The sequence below is a fragment of the Triturus cristatus genome, chromosome 1_2 (assembly GCF_964204655.1).
Source record: "Triturus cristatus chromosome 1_2, aTriCri1.1, whole genome shotgun sequence".
In the NCBI taxonomy this organism is placed as follows: Eukaryota; Metazoa; Chordata; class Amphibia; order Caudata; family Salamandridae; genus Triturus; species Triturus cristatus.
Genome location: NC_140580.1, coordinates 176857600 through 176871212, shown reverse-complemented (window position 1 = coordinate 176871212; position 13613 = coordinate 176857600). Strand labels below are relative to the sequence as shown.

At 42.7% G+C, this 13613-nt stretch overlaps 1 protein-coding gene across 4 annotated transcripts in view; it reads right to left on the bottom strand.

Annotated features, from left to right (window-relative positions):
- The window catches only part of XPNPEP1 (X-prolyl aminopeptidase 1), a 384359-nt gene extending 373281 nt beyond the window's left edge, over positions 1–11078 (bottom strand). The window contains exon 1 of one of the 4 annotated variants that reach the window (XR_014961064.1): positions 10529–10672. The gene's annotated coding sequence lies outside the window, so the exon portion shown is untranslated. Of the gene's footprint in view, positions 1–2692; positions 2818–10528 lie in introns of those variants that run through there. The other 3 variants (XM_085603445.1, XM_085603448.1, XM_085603446.1) reach the window with 3 other exon arrangements.
- Positions 11079–13613: the final 2535 nt, after the last annotated feature.

The following is a 13613-nucleotide window of genomic DNA, read 5'->3' as shown; positions in this document are numbered from 1 at the left end:
AAATACTGCACACCTTCTCCCTTTACAAAACCTTCACAGAATACAAATGGTGATAATTAAATACAAACATGAACAGAGACAAAAGAAGATTTCTCATATTCTCCACCATTGTATTTCACCGCCCATAAACTTGGAGCTATCTTTTGACAGCACAGGCTGTTGTATCAGCAAGTTAACACCCACAGATATGTCAAAACTCTTCACATCTTTGTGGACATCGTAGCACAATTTGCGATTTTCCACACTTTTCCTCTCCTTTTCACTTACACCTTTGTAATGCCCAGGATACATGCATCCTTACCCAACAGTAAGGCATTTGCTTCCCTTCCTCTAAATACCTCAAAAGGAACTTCTCCCATAGTAGTATCTGGAGAGAATCTATGAGCTTGTGAAAGCATTTTCAGTCCTTCCTTCCAATTCCTTCCAGCACTCATCTCTAACTGAATGCATTCTTTGACACTCCTATTAAATTTCTCCACAGTACCATTTCGAGCATCTCCTGTCCTTGATCCCTCTTCCACATAGGTATACATCCATCTCAGCAGAAACAATCTAGGGTCCATTCTCAATCAAAATGCAATTGGGTAAACCTTCATGATTGCAATTCTCATTCATGAACATTCCCAGTTTGAAAGCTACCAACAAATACTATTTCTGCCCACTGAAAGAATTGATCATTCATAACTTGCAAATAGTTAGTTCACTATGCCCACTATGTCTGCTGCCACTACATCCAAAGGTTTTAACGGACAATCTCTATCGCACATAGGAGAGTTCCTTACGGGATCAATCTCATCACTGGAACGACAGTCAGGACATTCCCTAATCATCCTTTTAATCATAAGATCCATTCCTGGCCACCAATAATTTGAGACAAGTTCTTGCCTTTGTTTTGCTCATCCCTTGATGTCTATCATGCCCTAAATTCACAATTCTCTCTCTTAAGTCTGTAGGAACAACAAGTCTTAAACCTCTTAAGATTACTCCATCATCAATAGACAACTCATCTTTCACTTTCTAGAAACCTAACATGTGATCAGTCTTCATTTCATTACTCCAACCTTTACACAGAGCTTCCAGGACTTGTCGAAGACCTGCATCACTGGCAATAGCCCCAATCCACACATCCTGCGATAAACACCCTCCTGTAACACTACAAACCTTCACACTCATCTTCCACCTGGCTCCCTTCTTCTACCACTGTACTAAGCCTCGAAAGACAATCAGCAACTTTGTTTTGCAGTCCTGGAACATAATGTACACTATTATACCCTTGAAGCCCTACAACCCATCTGCAAATCCTCATTGATATAATGTCCAAACCTTTCTCGGTAAGAACCTCACCAATGGTTTGTGGTCCGTGAGGACAGCAAATTCCTTTCCCAAAACAAAATTCTTCAACTTCTAGAACGATCTGTAAACGCTTAACGATTCCCTCTCTATCGTAGAGAACTGTTCCTCTGCACCTCGCAACAACCCAGAAATACAGGCAATTGGATTAAGTTCACGTTTCTCAACACTTCTTTGCATCTACATAATACTAAGCCCTTTCATACTGGCATCAGTCATCATGACACAGTTCTCAGATAGATCAAAACACTTCAGACCATCATCAGCATTGACCAATTCTTCCTGGATGGTCAAAAATTTCCTTTGACACTCTATATCCCCACTCAAAATCAACTACACTTTTCAGTATATTCCTCATATTGAGTGTTTGGAAAGCCAAGTTAAGTAGGAACTTGGCATGAAATTCTACCATCCCTAAAAATGTCAACAGATCCTCTTTTTATTGTGGACTGTGCAGATTGAGTACATTTTCAATCAGATCTTTTGGGGGAAAAAGACTGTCAAGATTCACCCTGTGACCACGTTACTCATCTCTTCCTTCCTAAAGGAGCACTTAGCTAGTTTGAGACCATTGTCTCTCAATATCTCCAACACATCTTGGACACTTCTATTATTCACCTCCTTCGTGTCTCCATAAATTAGAAAATCGTCCTGAAAACACTTGACTCCCACCATCCTGCCAAATATCCGGTACATTACACGCTGGAAAACTGCCGCAGCAGACACTAATCCGAAGGGCATTCATACAAATTGATAAGTGTTGTAATGCATTGTTATGAAGGTGGTATAATCCTTCCGAGTAAGGATGGTGCCTAATCTGATGATATGCCGCAGATAAGTCCAGGGTGGTGAGGCTCAAGCAGAGTGGCGCTGAAGAAAACTCAAGACTGGAACTTGATGAAGTTCAAGCTCGAAGTATTTAAAAAATGCAGCATGAATTTGATTGTACCATACAGCGAACTTGGAAGGTAGAGATCAATAGATAAATCCAGGAAATATTGTCATCCAAATATGCGGAAGTAGTTCTGTGATATGTACTCCATTAATGGCCTGATTACGAGTTTGGTCGGGTTACTCCATCACAACGTGTCGGATATCCCGGCCACCGAAATAGAAGTTCCATTATATCCAATGGAATATAACGGAACCTGTAATACGGCGGATGGGATATCAGTCACGTTTGTAATGGAGTAACAAGTCAGCCAAACTCGTAGTCAGGCCACAAGTGCAGAAAATCAGTTTACAGCATTTGAACATATAGCAAGCCATGAATCAAAATAATGAACAATAACAAATGTTCAAATTCTTCATAGTAGAATGATAAACCTTGAAGTAGAAATACCAAAAATTCCAGTTCCTTTTCTTCCAATATTTATTTTCTAGTATATAATCCAAAATACGAAATTCTTCAGAAACAGGTTGATGACAGAAATGTTGGGATGCGCTCCTCTTCCGCTCGTTGCCAGTCTAATAAAGATAAATCCAAGCTGAAGTTCATCCAAGTAGGTTCTTTATTAAGAGCACCCCATTCATGTACACACAACCATCAAGTCCAGAGGCAACTGAACCAATCGGTGATCAGATAGATCAGCAGCATTGGAACTATAGAAACTTCCACATTCTTTCTTTTGTAAGTAAGCACAACCAGCCAATGCATAAACAGACATTGGGAAGTTGAACCTATAATAGTAGAAATACCATTCAGTGCATTGGTGTAGAGTGCAGTGGTTAAGAGTAGAGTGGCGTAGAGTGCAGAGGCATACAGTTGAGTGTTATAGAGTAGAGTGAAATGGCGTAGTGTAGAGTGGCACAGGGTAGAGTGCAGTTGCGTAAAGTGGCATAGAGTGTAACGGCATAGAGTAAAGTGGTGTAGAGTGCAGTAGCATAGGGTGTAGAGCAGATTAGCGTGGCATACAGTGGGCTGGCGTACAGTGCAGGGGTATAGAGTTGAGTGTTACAGAGTAGGGTGCATTGGCATAGAGTGTCTTGGCATATAGTGCAATGTTGAACAGTGGCGTAAAGTACAGTGGAATTGTGCAGGGTAGATTGGTGTGGCCAAGAATGGAGTGGTGTACAGTGCAGTGGCCAAGAGAGCAGTGGTGTCGAGTAGAGTGGAGTGGTGTACAGTGCAGTGGCGAAGAGAGCAGTGGTGTCGAGTAGAGTGGTACAGAGTACAGTAGAGAGGCATAGAGTGCAGTGGTGCAGAGTGGAGGGGCGTGGAGTGGTGCAGAGTAAAGTGCAGTGGTGCGGTGCAGAGTAGAAAGGAGTATTCATGGTGTGGTAGCACATTGCCATTGCAGACAACACATTTCCAATTGAAATGACCACTACATTTGCATAGACATACAATTTTACTAATAAAACTACACAGTATATATATAAAAGTAAGTGGAGATTGCATCACCTAGTGTATTGATTTTTGATCGTATTAAAGTATTTGTTTCCAACACACTTCAGAAATAACAGAAAATGTGATTAATTTGTGTTCCTAATTCAGATATATTCTGAAATACTTATTCAGTTCATTTAAATGTAGTCATGCGCTTGAAAAAAAGCTCTTTACTACCCCCAGTATCCAGCAAGAACGTCACATAAATCATCTCACTTTGAAGTCAGAGAAAGAAAAGTAAACTCACGCTCTCAGAAGACAGTGCTTGACATATGACCTCAGTCTTTGAATGCACAGCAAATGTTACGAGATAAGAACAAGATTTACAGGCCTGTTTACAAAAGAGAACACTCTGAAGCATACTGCAAATAAGGTTTGGGCAAAGGAAGGTACGAGCTCAAGCTGGACAGCCTAAAATAAATAAAACCGGCAAATGGAAAGTAAGAAAATGTGAGTTACAAACTACAAAGCCAATGGCAAGCAAGGTGCAGATTGCATTCCTAGGTCAACTTTCTGAATGTCCCCAAGATGTCTTCAGCAAATCAGGCAGCTGCACTGTCTGATAGGCTGAAACCTAAAAAGTATCTACTAAGAACAGTTCACACTCAATGCAACACTTGGCAAAAAGACACTATTTGCTTAAAATAAGCAACATATGAAGGTGCTAAAGATTATACTACCTGCAGCCTTCATACATTGGTGAATAGCCCATATTGTGAAGAAAAACAAGCATGTGTACATAGCTTAATAACTGATGCACAGTCTTCAATGGTACGTAGAAACTGTCATGCTGAGATGATTCTGTCTAATAACTCAAGGCTGCTTACAATACTTAGAATGTTGTATGTAGAATATTTGCCCTGTTGCAAACGTTTTCTGCAGAGCCTTAAAACATATGTGGAACATGCTGGACACAAGTTGTCAACTGTCACCTGCAGACAGGGTTACACTTCAATGCAAGCATTTATAACGGGTTTAATATCTCTAGACACCTATGATGCATTAGGAGCACATGTGGTCTGTAAACACTTACAACCATCAGCTGGACACAGGTGGTACAAAATTAGGTAAAGAAGTTATATATGGTAGCTAGCCGTCACTATGCAAACCCTCATAAATGATGCCATAGAACATGTCATGAGTGATGTAATATGCAAGGTTATAAGTGCATGACGGGGACACAAGTTATAGTTATCTCTGCTAACTATACCGGGTGAATTTCTGTGGGGTTTTTTGTTAGTTCAAAGCATTCATGTTGCACTGACAAATTTATCTAACTAGAACATTATTTTAACCTTGGTTTTTTCAGCGAATTTCTAAGGTTTTTTTCATCATTAAAAACAGATCTTTTTCTCACACCCAACTATAACCTTACTTTAACCTTTGTGTTTTTATATGAATGTTATGGGTTTAACGTAAAGTAATATTTAATTACCATATGTAAAGCCAACCCCACCGCCAAGCACAGCTGTGGCCCACCTCCCTGAGCCTAATTAAGCCCATTAGATTCTGGGGACCCCAGGGCCATTTATTTTTATTAAGGGGAGGAGGGCTGGGTGGCTTCCCCCTCCAAAGCCTTATTAGGCCCTGAGTACCCCATTCCCCAGGGCCACTCATTTCAATAAGGAGGGAGCGCCTCCCTCCCCAAACTTTGTTAGATTCTGAATACCCTAGGGCTATTTCTAAAATTTGAGGGGAGGAAGCCTGCGTGCCTCCTCCCTTTGCCATATACTGTGAGACCTTAACCCTTACTTGGTTGTGATGGTAGAGGCGTTAGTGAAAGTGAGTTGGGGATATTTTATGTGACATCAGAAATAAGAAATGAGTATGCAGAGTGTCACTTCTCCCCAATCTTTTTAACGTCCCCTGGGGAACCATCAATGAAGTACAACAAATGAAAAAAAAGTCTTTCACAATTATTCCATTGTTTGTTGGCCCAATTTGGGTCTAGCGAGGAAGATTGCACAATTGCAACATTATCTAGGAGCAGAAGGACAAAAAATCCTAGAGCATCTATCAAATATGAGTGCTGATGAATCCAGGGGGTAAAATGAATATGAAATAAGCATTAACAAATTAGATAATAATTTCCTACCTAGGATCAGTACAACCGTGGAGCGTTATCATTTTGGGAGGCGCTCACAAAAAGGAATGAGAAACACTAGAGGAATTTGTGTCGGAGTTGCGTAAATTGGCAGCCTCATGCAAGTTTAAAACACAAATGATTAATGCATCAGGGACCAATTTTTGTTGAATTGCAAAATTGAAAAGATACGGGACGAACTTCGGCTAAAAGATGATCCTCCCTTGGGGGAGGTGTGGATTGTGGCAAAATCAGTAGAGGACATGATTAGATGAGGGAAAGAATTTAAGCAAGAGACAATTTTTAAAGAAAAATTACAAATGGTTGAATATGAGAAAAATGAGGAACAAAAAGAGTTAATGGTATTCCTGTGTGACAAAGGGCAGGAGGCATGTCAGTGCCTTCAAGGGAAAATGCAACAGATGTGGAAGGGTTGTCTACATGATGAACAGTAAAGAATGCCCAGTAATGAAAGTTGTATACCAAAAGTGTGGGTGGAAAGGACATGTTATGGCATGCTGTAGAAGATGTTCTGGTAGCAAGAAATCTTAGAAACAAGGTGTGCTAAGAAATTGTACAGCAGATGACTGATGGAGGGTCTAGCAACCTCAAAGATGTGGTAAGAAAAGAAGACCTTAAGGTTGAGGTCATGTTTAATTCATGCTCTAGAATAACAATTTCAGAGGAGGTATTTAATAGACTGTTCAAGAAACAGATGCAGCTACACAAAAAGATATACACCCGGGAGGGTTTGGTGACCAGTCAATAAAGATAAGATACTTTTTGGGAAAGATAGAGTACAAAAGCAGATATACAGTATGCAAAGATTATGTTTCATGTAAAGGAGATAACATTTTAGGATGGTCAGCACAAAAAGAGATAGGAGTTTATCTGAATATCAATACTGAACCTCGAACACTGATCCAGAATGTTAACAAGGCTGTAGAGGTAGGATGTGATTTTGAGAAAGAATATGCAGAAATATTTACAGAAACGTTAGGGTGCCTCAAGCAATATGTGCACAAAATAAAATTGAAAGAGAAAGCAGTTCCGGTGTCAGCTAGTGTGCGTAGTCTTCCCTTAAGCGTACAGAATGCAGAGAGAGAAGTTAGAAAAATTGTGCAAGCTGGATGTAATAGAACCTGTGGAAGCAACAGAACGGTTGGCACCCATTATAGTGGCAAGAAAACCATATGGCAAGATTTACCTGTGTGTTGGCCTTAGGACCCGCAACAAAGAGGTAGCAGTTGACAAGTTCCCTTTGCAAAACATAACAGATAGTCACAACTGTAGCAAACCTCTTCAACATTAGATCTTACAAAAGCCTATTACCACATCCGCCTACACCTCGACTCAAGAGCTCCCTGCTTTCATCACGCCCATGAGGGCATACAAATTTAAGCGCATGCCGTTCGGTCTGTTAAAGCCGGGGTTGGTCTTTCCAAAAGCCATGTCTAATATACTGTCTGGAATCTGGGTGTTCTGCAATCAGGAAAATGTGCTGATATTTGTGAACTCTAAGGCACAACATAATTAAAGACTTAGACACGTTTATGACAGATTCAAACAGTATGGTCTTACTGTAAGGAAAGACAAATGTATACTTCAATGTACTGATATAAACTATCTTGAACATAAATTCACTGCTGAAGGGGTACAACCCAAAGCAGATCTGGTGAACACCATAACGAAATTAGTGGCACCCAAAACCAGAGACTAGTTCAGATCCTTTTAAGGAATTATATAATTTTATAGTAAATTCGTCAGCAACTTTGCCAGCCGACCATGCCATATGCACAAACTGTAGAAAAATAGCGTGACCTTTGAATTGGATGGGAATTGCTAGAGAATAATGTCCATGTTATAACAAGGACTGGAAAAGCCAAATCGATATGGCATTGGCTGCCAGCCTTTTGGCTTTCCAATACTTGTTTGGTTTGCACTTTGTCAAATTTTATTGGTGGGGAGTAGCTGTCTGGGTCCCGCCAAGATATGCAAAATTAAAATTTCACCTAAAAACAAAAATATTTGTTGAGATATAAAAGCATACGTTGCAATAGTAGCCTCCCACGTAGAGGCAACTTTGTGTGTGGACTTGCCTATTGTGAAAGAGTATAATGCCATCACTCAGATGTTTAATGAGATCAAAAGGTCTTGGATAACACCACACCTAAAAACAACCGAATGAGTCACTTCAGTAGACCTGTCATTATCTTACAAAAAGCTGACATTTCACATCTTGTAAGTATTTTGTGAAGACTCTACAATCATGTTAGGTTTGAGTTTTAGGATTTGATGATGCACTCCCTAGCTTAAAAAAACTTGCAACAGCACCTGAGCTCCACATCTTTCTTTTGTGTTACCCTGCTTTTTGTGTAGACTAGTAACAAGAAGACTTTGACCAACAAGAGTTTAGCTTCTGTCTAGTTTCTGTTTAGACAACATACGTACCTTCACCAGCTGCCACTAGCCCCTTCACTTGCAAAGAAAAAAGCATGTGATCTCCTCCATTATGATAGGAGAAATGTTTGTATTTTGGTCAAATGTTAAGTGTCAGTTGTTTCCTGGATTCTCATCAGTGTACCCAAAGAATGATAAAAACTGGTCCATTGCTGTAAGTAGCTGGAATGGACATTGAAGATGATTCTGTGGACTAGCCCAAAGAAAACTTTGACAATCAGTGTACTTACTTAGCTTGTTACCATTTTCCAGCCAGGAACAGGCCCAGGACTCTGGAGAAACCACGTTGCTGCAGCCTGCACAGACAAAGGTGCAAGGGAGCTTATGGAGTCTAACCAAAAAAGTGCTGGTTAAACTACTGAAACCTGACCCCAGACAATGGTGAACTAAGAGGGTCATATTACAGAAACTCTATAGGATGCAAAAGGAATCAAAAGCAATCTGTTTGCATCATTTGTGCTGCTTGTCTCATACAAAACATAACAAATTACAGTAATGTCAAAATTAACGTTTTTCACGTAGGAAAAACTCGAAAAAATAAATTACATACTATTGCCATGTTCAAATAATAGAAAATAAAAAACTAAATGTAATGTGAAGCATTAGTGGAATTTAAATGGCCAAGAGACAGTTGCGCCAGACCTAAAAGATTCATGCAGGCAGCCTTCTCCAACGAGTAGTTCGTGAGCTACTGGTAGCTCTCCAGCTACTTGTAAGTAGCTCTCCTTATTGGAGGACTACCTATAAACTTTGAACCTTGCGCTTGATTGAATTAATATAAGTATACCAAAATGAAAAGCATGTATTTGACTGACAAATGTGTATAATTTCAGAACTTATAAACTGATGTTTGGAGAAAAGGGGCTGAAGTTCCAAAATATATTTAATGTTAATATTTGAGTGCTAAATTGTGCAGCCTTAGGGAGGCATGTTACTAATATTATTACTTTGGTACCAAGGCAATCTACATTCACAAGCCTTTCTTGCACTACTGCTGGAAACTGTGCCAGATGCACTGAAGTGATCACGGATAGTAATTTTACATAATGTAGCCAATAAGGTAATCCTATCTGATGTGATCACTGATCCAACACTAATAATATTACTAGCTCATGATGATTTTCACTGAACATAAGTAGCTCTTATATGTGGGCGGAACGAAAGACTCTCTCCAGGTTGTCATAGCGGTTGGGCCACAGCTGCACTATCAAGCCAGACCATAAAAGGGCCATCAGTCATCATCACACAACTGTGCAGTTTCAGCATGCTGACACAGAGCATGCAAGATGCACGACATAACTTTCGGATCCTGTGGGCATACTTATGAGTGGAGACACAAGACCCCAGTCTTTTCGGATAAACACACATTGGAGATGCTCACAGTATCAACTTACCAACCTTAGAAAAAACATTGTTTCAGAGGTAACCCGATTTTGATTGCAACACAGATGAGAGTTTACCTGCACTAGCAAGTATGTGAGTAGTTTACGCGATTATTTGGGGGTCTACAGTGTACTCAGATGCAAAGACCTGATATTGAATGGAAAATAGTAAAGATTAATTACATTGACATGCTCATTAGGGCTTAGTTGACGAGACTGATTAATAAATGGAGACAACTGTAAGAAATATAAGCAAGCGACTAAATGCTCAAATGGGTGAAAGGACGCCTCACGGCAGATCTTGTGTCAAAAAGAATCACAAGACACATCATCAACATGTATTCTATCAAAAATAAGTTATGCATATAAAATTATTCCACCAATTTGAACATAAAGTTTATACTCCCTCGTTTACTGAGAGGAGAGCTTGCATCCTTGGGACAAGCAGCCACTTAGGAATTTTCCACCACGACGTGCAAGATTTGACTTACCGTAAGCTAAACCAGTCAATTTCTATCGCGCAAATTGTAAAAGCATTGCAAGATTAACCTGCTCTACTTTGATTGTTAAACATTCTATACGTTAATCGATCTACAATTAATTAGTAACTCAGTTTCAAGTTTAACAATGTTGTCATACCCTGTCGCTCCGTTTTTTTCTCGAACACAAGTCGGTCTGTCATAAGGGCTGCGGCAAAGCGCACTTGTTCTACCATATAACACAAACATCAAAAGGGTGCATAATAAATGTCCCATTGGTTGCACCAGTGATTTATATAGTCTCAAATCACAGAGGGACACACGCACACGCCCAGATATACAACATACATTAGGCACACACATTAAAATTGGTGCTGTCACCTACTTGTAACTAAGGTGACCACCTGCCGGCTACTTTACACAGAGAACCAGTAAACTCAGTAAATATCCGTTGTCCGTTATTGATCTTTTTTCTGGACTGCATCTGCTCCTAATCTCGGGGCTTCCGGGTCGCACCCTAACCAATCATATTGCTGGACATATTCTGGGAGACGTTATCTAGAAGGAGGCTTTTGTAACGTGTAGAGTCACCTAGGATTAGAGCATCGATGGCACATCATCCAATCACAGCGCGCTATACTGAATTTCGAGGTGCTTATTGGCTGTGGCGTCCGCACGTGTCTCAGCCCTGTGTAAACACTGTCCGATTATGCCAGCCGGCTGGTGTAAAGTAGTTTGAAGTGGGCTGGGCTTTCTGGGCGCCGGTTTTAAGAGAACAGGTCACGGACCTAGCACGGCGAGTCGCAGCTCGAGCGTACTCCGCTCCTGCCACTTCTGGGTGGGATTTGGTTGTCCGGTTGACAGGCAGTTCGGAACAGGGCTGATATCCGGTTTTGAGATTGAGCCGTGTTCGGACCGCTGTCAACGGTCAAAGGGCACGTGTGTGGGTTTACTGCTACCGTGGGCGGGAGTTGCTGGCTGCTGCACCTTTTTTTCTGGTTCAGGCCAGGGCGGCGCCGGTAATATTAATTTATTCATGCACTTTTATATATATATATATATATATATAGCGGCAGTGCTTTAAATGGGGAAAAATAAGTGCAGGTACTCATTAAAATGGAGGTGTGGCAAGTGGGCGGGGCTAGGGGCGGGGCAAAGAGCATGATATGATCATACATAATTACTTGTGTACCAATTGCAGCACATGTTAACCCTTTCGCCGCTGCGCAAATTCCGCCGCGGCGCTGGGGGGGTGCGGGGTGAGCGTGGCGCCGCCATGCTCGTGACGGAACCACTCCGTCATGAGTCACGGGCGAGCTGTGCTCATGACGGAGTGGTTCCGTCACAACTCCGTCCACTCGTTAATTTGCCCGCACAGGCGGGGAATCAGCGACGCGTGGGCGGAGTGGCCGCAGCATGACGGAACCACTCCGTCATGAGCACACGCCGCCCGTGGCTCATGACGGAGTGGTTCCGTCATGAGCACGCAAGGGGTTAAAACACACGAGAAATGTATTTCTGTAAAAAAAAAAAAAGATTAACTCATTACACACAATGAAAGTCATGATGGCACTTTCTCCCGAATGGTCGCTGCGCCTCTGATTGACAGTGCAGGGTCAGTCTAGAGACCCTGTCCTGTTAATCACAGCGTGGCACAAACCCTCTCACCCCCACTGCAGCTTGGGGACATTCACATGCGCACTACTGGAATCTTTGCCAGCAAATCTGTAAAGGCTGCTTCAGTCGAGTTCATTACAAGCTCCTCGGAAGCAGAGCGGCCTCTGCCCTGCACTGGAGGAGAAAACTAACATGAGCCTGCAATGCCGCCGATCAGGGTACCGGTACTCTCCCTGGCTACAGAGAAGTGCCGGTACTGACGTTAAAAAAATTCGGAAGTGCCGGTACTCAGTACTGGCGAGTACCGGCCCATTTAAAGCACTGTATAGCGGCTACTTTACCCAAAAGTGTCCGAGCGCTTTACAATAGAACCAGTGATATTACATGAGGACTTCAGAGTACATGAACTACATAAATGATACAAACAGATAAACTCTTAAATTCACATAAGAATGGTAGTGGTTAGAGTTTCATATATACAAGTTGCAAATTCATTCAAGGAAAACATACAAACATAAACTCTAAAGTTTCATAAGAATGATAGTAAGTACATAATTCTACTACTGATACTAGTGGGTAGAGTTACATATATACAAGTTGCAAATTCACTCAAGGTTACATTTTAAGAAAATTTGAAACCATTTGGGTTAGACAAATATATATATTACATATTTACTCATGATCTCGCCATTGCTGGTGTTTTTGCGGTACTCTTTCAGTCAGGCCTTCAGGGTATTGTTGCACTCATGCGCAGTGATCTTGGGCCTGGAGGGATCCCGAGCTGGTGATGTCCAGATATCATCCAGGCTTGTTGTGATGTCGACTTACCAGCTGGGCCTTATAGCACAATGAAGTGGCCATCAGTCCTCCTCAAAGTAGATGCTTCGAGGCAGCAGGTCAACCCTGCCCTTCGTCTCCCTTAGTCCTCTGTTCGTGTGCCTCTTCGTTCGTGGCCACACCCAAGGCTGCATCACAGGATCTGATTGGTGGTCGTAGACCCCACAATTGCGGCAGGGGCAAATGATGCTTCCCCAGGGCTGGCCCAAGTCCTCAAGGGCCCGTGCTCTGGATCAGAAGAGCACCGGGAAGCAGCTTGGCCTAGGATCAAGGAGGGTCCGGCCTCCTCCATGCAGCATCCCTGCGAGGCGGGGCCGCAGCCCATAGTGCAGCGCCTCGCAATGGAGGCCGCACTGCTGATCACCCCTCGCAGGCTCCAATAAATATCTCCTGGGGATCCGCAATGGCGTAAGGTGACAGGAGCCTCACCCTCCGTACCTCAAGGACTCGTTCCCCGCACGTCATAACTCTCCAAATCTCACCATGGAGATGCGAGGCTCAGTAGGCCGCAGCGTGGATGCCAGTGGGAAGAGCGCGCCCTGCTAGGAACGTCTATTGGGTCCCCGCACGTCAGCCGCCCAGGTCCCACTGCAGTGCACCGACCCTGGGGCGGGGTTGGATCTCTCACCCCAGCTGAGGCGGCCCAACGGCTTCTCTCTGGTCAGAGTCCGGGTGTCTGCAACACCAGCAGTGTCAGCCCAGCCGCCATCTTGTCTTTGACTTGCGGCTGGGCCTCGTAGCAAAGCAGAAAAAGGCCCTAACTTCGCCCCTCCACCAAACAGGGTAGTCACAAGGTGATGGTGATCAACCCCAGGGCCCCCACTGGCGGCAGGAATGGCTGTTTAGTTCGGGTTGGGGCTGGATGCGGTAGCCCCGCCCGGGGCTCCTGCAGTCTGCGTCCTATCCCATCGGCGTCCTGGAGCAATCCCTTACTAATGTAGCCAAGTGCCAAATAGAGCAATCTGGACAGTGATGCCCCTGACCCCCGCATGTTACTCGGCCTGAAAACCATAACT